At 36.7% G+C, this 6,523-nt stretch overlaps 1 non-coding gene across 1 annotated transcript; it reads right to left on the bottom strand.

Annotated features, from left to right (window-relative positions):
* Positions 1–3,223: 3,223 nt before the first annotated feature.
* Positions 3,224–3,296, bottom strand: Trnaa-cgc (transfer RNA alanine (anticodon CGC)). Its single transcript has one exon. It is a non-coding gene; the product is annotated as a tRNA-Ala (tRNA).
* Positions 3,297–6,523: the final 3,227 nt, after the last annotated feature.

Genomic DNA, 6,523 nt, shown 5'->3' with positions numbered 1-6,523 from the left:
AGTTCCCTTAAACATAATAAAATAAATATTAAATCTATTCATCTGGACTTACTATTTTCGATAGCGACAGTATCGCGTCTCATCCAAGACGCATCATCAAGCTGACTGATCACATGGTGAACCATTGACCTGTGACACACAGTTTGATGGTATAAAGTCACAGGAGAGTCGCCGGGGTAGCTTTCTGATTGCTGTGTCCCGGGCCGGATTTACCTTTTTTGGGGGCCCTGGGCCAGGCCAAAATTGTGGCAAACTTTTGGTTTACAAGTAGAGAGCCTACTATAAGATCAATTTTACTACGACATTTGCGCGCTAATCGCGCAAAAAGATTTCAATTTCAGACAATTTTAGCCCAAAATGAAGGTGAATTTTGCTATGCAAAGGGCCAGTGCGTGCGAAGCGCGCAAAGTTTTGCAATTTTAGCATAATTTGGCCAAAAACATGGTGTTTTCGCGCTAAAAAGAAACATGCACATGGCCACATTGGGGCCCTCTAAATTTTGGGGGCCCTGGGCCCGGGCCCATCTGGCCCAATGGTACATCCGACCCTGACTGTGTCGTAGGCAGTGGCGTAGCCAGCACTCTTTCAGAGGGGGGGGGGCAAAGGGGGGCAAGCCAAATTTTTAAGGGGGCACCTGTTGGCGAAAAAAATCAGTTAATGTTACAAATGCGCGCGAAGTGCGCGAAAAATTTTGCCATATTGAAGCTAAACTGGTGAAATATGGTACAGAAAGTAAATAAATTCGCAAAAATTGGCACTTTTTAGGTTAAAATGGCAAAATATAATGTAAATTTGGTCAGAAACACAAAAAAGTCTTAAATGTCAGGGCGGTCACCATCCCACAGGGGGGGCAAGAGGGGGGGGCAAGACTTTTCACAAGGCCATCATCTGATCAGTCAGCCTGATGATGCGTCTTGGATGAGACTCGATACTGTCGCTATCAAAAATAGTAAGTCCAGGTGAACAGATTTCATATTCGTTTAATTATTTTTGCACAAAAAACGGTTATTAGGCCTACCACTGAAACTAGTTGGATCTCTGTTTTTGATAAGGCCTAAAAAAATTGTTTGATTGGCGTAACCCGACCGACCCTAAAAATATGCCCGACCCTAGACTTTTTTATCTTATTTTTTTGCAAAACAATTTAAAAAATTAAAAAAGAATCAAAGATAAAAAGCCATTTACAGCATAAAATGTGTGTAAAAATATATATTTTTTTAATACGTTTATGTGCAATTTCTTAAAAGGCATTATTCAAATTGCATATTGTAAACGTTTAAAAAGTATTTAAGAGTCAAAATACCAAAATATCATGCTATAGGAGCAAAATGTAGCGCGTGTGCAGCAGAAGTGAATTTAATTATTGAGGAGTCTATTCCAGAACATGAATTTATCTGTATACAAATCTAGCTATACCTTTTGTATACGTTAGTCGTTACATGTAGAAGACATGCGTCTTGTGAATAAATTAATTTCGTTATTTGTTTTTAATTTGTTTGGTATATTGTGATAATTACATTATGTTGCAACTTAGGCCTAAAAAAAATTGTTTGATTGGCGTAACATAAAAAATTTTTAGGTAGGTAGGTCAGGATTCTTTTTTTTTTTTTTTTTTTTTTACTTTTTAAGCTGTAAATTTCGTTTGATAAAGGCTTTGGAACTTTTTTTCTTCTTTTTTTTAAAATTTATTTATTCTTATTTATTTTTTAATATTGTTTTATTTTTTTGTCGGGTTACGCCAATCAAACAATTTTTTAGGCCTAACATATCTAATGGAATCAGCCAAATGTGTTGTGTTTGTAGGATAAGCATTGCAATTTGGCATTATTATCGTAATTACGATAAATAGGTTAGTCTCCTTTCGAGTTATAGTTAAACGGTCAAGGTAGAAGGTCTCTCTAATTTTTTCTCATTACCCTGATTACTTCGGCTTAAGGGATCTGGTATGAGCGTTTTGACATTTCGACAGTATTTTTTGTGGGACATGAGAGCACATCAGACATATCGAATTGCATTCTGAATACGAAGAATGTCTTTCTGATATCAAATAATTTTCATTTTTGAAATTCACGATATAATACAAATTTTATGACAAATTATTAAAATTTGATATTTTCACATTTTGATATATAACAGTCCTCGAAGTAAATTTTCTAAATAATGATATTTTTAAAGTGTATGTAGCTGGGAGGAAAAGCCGACGATCAATTGAAAATTTTGACCTTTCATATTGAAGATATGGATTTTTTTCCCAAAAAGTCCTAATTTTTTTTTTTTTATAAAAAAAAAAATCCATATCTTCAATACGAAAGGTCAACATTTTTAATTGATCGTCGGCTTTTCATCCCACCTACATCCACTTTTTAAGTATAAATCATCAGATTTATAAAGTTTACTTCGAGTGCTGTTAAATATCAAAAATATCAATTTTTAATCATTTGCCATAAAATGTGTATTACATTGCGAATTTCAAAAATCAAAATTATTTGATATCAGAAGGACATTCTTCGTATTCAGAATGCAATTCGATATGTCTGATGTGCTCTAATGTCCCATAATAAATACTGTCCAAACGTTCATACCCATCCCTTAATATTGATAGATAATATTAATAATATAATAATCAGCAACAACCCTCCCAGCAAAATACCGGCCCCACCACAAAATTATAGACATCAATAATTTGAACGAAATTTGAATTTACAAGTTTGATACCCAACAATTGTGGATCAAAAACATTCCGCCAATACTAACCGCGGCTATAGAAAGTGACATGCGATAGCCACTAAAATTATTACCACTTTCTAGAAACAAACTCCAAAAAACTATTACATACAATGTAGCACACAGGAGCATCATTAAATAACAGTTCTCATCATTAAGGATACTATCCGATCATTACAGTAACAAGTTATATTATTTGTGGGTGAAAGACTAACACAGTTAAAATTCTTGTAATAATAATTTGCATCACATTATTGAAATTTTATATTCTATATTCTAAAAAAATAAAAAAAAATAAATAAACTTACAAACAAAGGAAGAGGTTTGCGCATCATACACTGGAACAAGCTAATGATGCTTTATCATTATTCTTAATAAATCAATACAGGGGAAAGAAGAATTACGCATCGCTCACTAGCACAATTTGAACATGAAATTACAAAATGGAAACATGACATGCATAGGCAGGTATACCAGAGTAAAAAACTCCGGACATACCTGCCTGTGTGGGGACTTGAACCCCAGACCTCTCGCTTGCGTGGCGAGCGCTCAAACCACTGAGCTACACAGACTGTTCCTGATCAAACAGGACTCGAGTCTGCACTTAATGGATATGAGCAGTCAGGGTAAACAGTACAAATAACACATTGCATACCAGTGTTCGAGATCAAAATAACTTACCTAACGGCATAATTAGTGCTAACATCAAAGGTATGAGCCAAGCAACTCCAAGAATAATCCCAGCTCTTGTCCAGGACATATTAGCGTTATAATGCAGCGGCCAACAAACGGCATAATATCTATCAAAAGTTAGAGCTAGTAGCGAAAATATCGAACAGAAATCTAACAGTAGGAAAAAAGTCAAACATGCCATACACAACACGTAGTTTTTTGGTAGTCCTACAATTGCAAGGAGTATTATGGGTATACCTAAAGCACCCATACCAAAATCGCTGATAGCGAGCGAAGCAATGTAGAGATGAGGAATCGTGCGTAATTTCTCGTTGAAAATAAAAGCTGACAATATTATAGTGTTACCGATGAAGGAGATGATTGCAAGACAGATTTCAGCCAAAAAATATGGTGTACCGCCGAGTTTAACAATGATTTCTGCTTCGTGCGGTGATGTCAAATTTGTTGTAGAAAAGTTACTAGATTCATAATCCATAATGGTAGTGTAGTAAGCCATTATTATGTCTTCAATTCAAAAATACGACCAAGTGTTCCGATGTTTGCGGTAATGTTTACTGATTTAATAATATCTTCCTACATGCACATCAATTTAATACTGTCAGGTTATGATAATTCAATTGAGTGTCAGAATATTTGTCCCTAACTTGAAATAGTATTTGCTTATATCAGATCAGCGATAATATTTGCTATAGCGAAGCATCCGTATAATATGCGAGAATTATCTCCACATGAGAGTTTGCGCAAGACTGATGAAAAATCCAACTATTTATTCTGCGGCAAGTGTGGAAGCACTGAATTTGCAGGCCTGTGAATTTGCTAAGAGAAGAACGCCACCGCATCACAGCTACTGTGCGCCTTGCAAATCTGATTGCGTTTTTATAAATAAAGTAATGAAGTAACTACTGAACTATCTAAGTGAATTACAAGTTTTTACTTCGAGAAAACTAACTACATTGATCTCACTATCACTATCAGTAATAAATTGTCGTTCGTTACACTGACATGCAAGTAAATCCCACTCACCACACTGCATTTTTCTTAGAGATGAAATCAAAATTCGACCGGCGGTTGACCGTCCCATTCAGTCCGGTTTCTATTGTTCTAAACAATGGAAACCGAACCGGCAGTCAACCACCAGTCGAGTTTTGATTTTATCCCTTACAAATAGACTTATTCTTAAACAATAGACAACTTTAAATTTATCCAATGGAGATTAATGTTTATTGAAGTTCACCTGGAAACCGACGCTATAATCTGCATGCAGAAAATCGGATCAATATCCCCTTGTTGCGTCGCTTGATAAATATTGGCCCGGAAGCTTAATTTCTTTCTGCAACCATAATGGGCCGCAATATATCACTAACCGCATCGTCCGAGGCAAGGTTCATTATTGTCAGGGTTAGGGGTTAGGGTTAGGGTCTTATGGTTAGGGTTAGGGGTTAGGGTTAGGGTTTAGGGGTTAGGGTTAGGGTTTAGGGTTAGTGTTAGGGTAAGGGTTAGGGTTAGGGTTTAGGGTTAGGGTTAGGATTATATTCGTATTTATTAGTACTAATATACTAGTAATAGTATATTGTGTGTATGCACTTTATTCCGTAATCAATAAGTAGGCTATCATAAACAAACACCTTTCTGGCACAACGAATCATAGCACAGTCGTGTAGGCATTAGACTATGGATACATAGGTTGTGGGTTCGAACCCCAGGTAAACCTTTGTATAATTTTAATTCCATCGATTTCTTTTTATTTTATTAAGTAAGAGGAAATAATAATGGTAATAAACTCGTGTTATATCTAGCCTCATAGGCCTATAATTACATGTATGTACTACGTGTTATCGCATTGCGGCCCATTATGGTTGCAGAAAGAAATAACGCGGCCCGGAATGTTGGTCATGTCTATAGACCACTTGACATCACTGTTTATCAACAAAGGTGAGGGACTCGTCTATCGATATGCTCGAACGAGCCGCTGGCCCGCTACACTGTTCAATGGCTTTCCTGTACTATATGAAATGTGGCGGGTGATTTAAAATGCACGTGCCCTTAGCAGACTACGATGCGTACGCACACTGCAGGGCAAAGAACAATGGAAATTGCCATAATGCGCGCGCATACTGCCGGGCAATGACGTCAAATGCCAAGTGGTCTATAGTCTGCAGTTCTCCTTTTATTTGCATATGCCAATAGCAGACCTTTATTTAACAGAGATGGGTTGATCAAATTGTGACTTTGCTCATAACCATAATAACCCATTCTGTTATGAGAAATGCCAGTTAAGTTGTGGGAATTTATTTCGTTCGAGTAATTTCCCATCCTCCCACCCAATTGTCATATGGGCTAAACAAATAATTGTTACTATTTCAGTTTCGGAAGTATTGCAAGACTTTATTGTGTTATATCATGGAAATTACATTCAGCCGGATATTAATAGTATGGTAATTTCATTCATTATCAAATGTATCAATTGGGAATGTTGGACAATCGAAAGTGTAGTAAACATGCTCCTATTATTGGCAGTCAAACTCCTAATTCGGGTATTTTGATGTTTTCTTTTTTGCCTGGGGGATATAAACATATCGAAAGCTTTGGCATCGCATCACGAATGACGACATAATCTAATGCAAGACGACGACTGACTCACACAAGAGCGTGATGATGGTGCGACGCCGTCTGCGCGTGTAAGGCGCTCATGGTGCGATGCCGTCTGCAGGAACAAGAGGAGATCATTATGAAACGCATCCTAGGAGTGCGCATGCGGATTCCCGTATGTATACAGGGTGTCCCAGAAAAAATTACCGAGTGTATAAAATTGAACGTAATTCGAGAAATAGACATCAGAATCAAAATATTTAAAATGTTGCGCGTAGCCTATTTTGTTGTGCATCACATACGAAAAATGTTATTTGATTCGGTTGACTGGTTCCGGAGAAATCAACGATTGCATAATGCGTGCATCAATGCAGTTCATTCCAAGTTTGATCAACAGGCGCTTTTTTCATACTCGCTCACCGCTTCCTAAAGTTTGTGTATCTCATTTAAATTTTGTCTACATTATCTATTAAAATCCGACGGTGTTATGTCATTCATGCTTTCACTGAAGATGAAT

This window comes from Amphiura filiformis, chromosome 4 (genome assembly GCF_039555335.1).
Source record: "Amphiura filiformis chromosome 4, Afil_fr2py, whole genome shotgun sequence".
NCBI lineage: Eukaryota > Metazoa > Echinodermata > Ophiuroidea > Amphilepidida > Amphiuridae > Amphiura > Amphiura filiformis.
The sequence above is the reverse complement of the archived record's forward strand: the minus strand, read 5'-3'. Positions and strand labels throughout refer to the sequence as shown.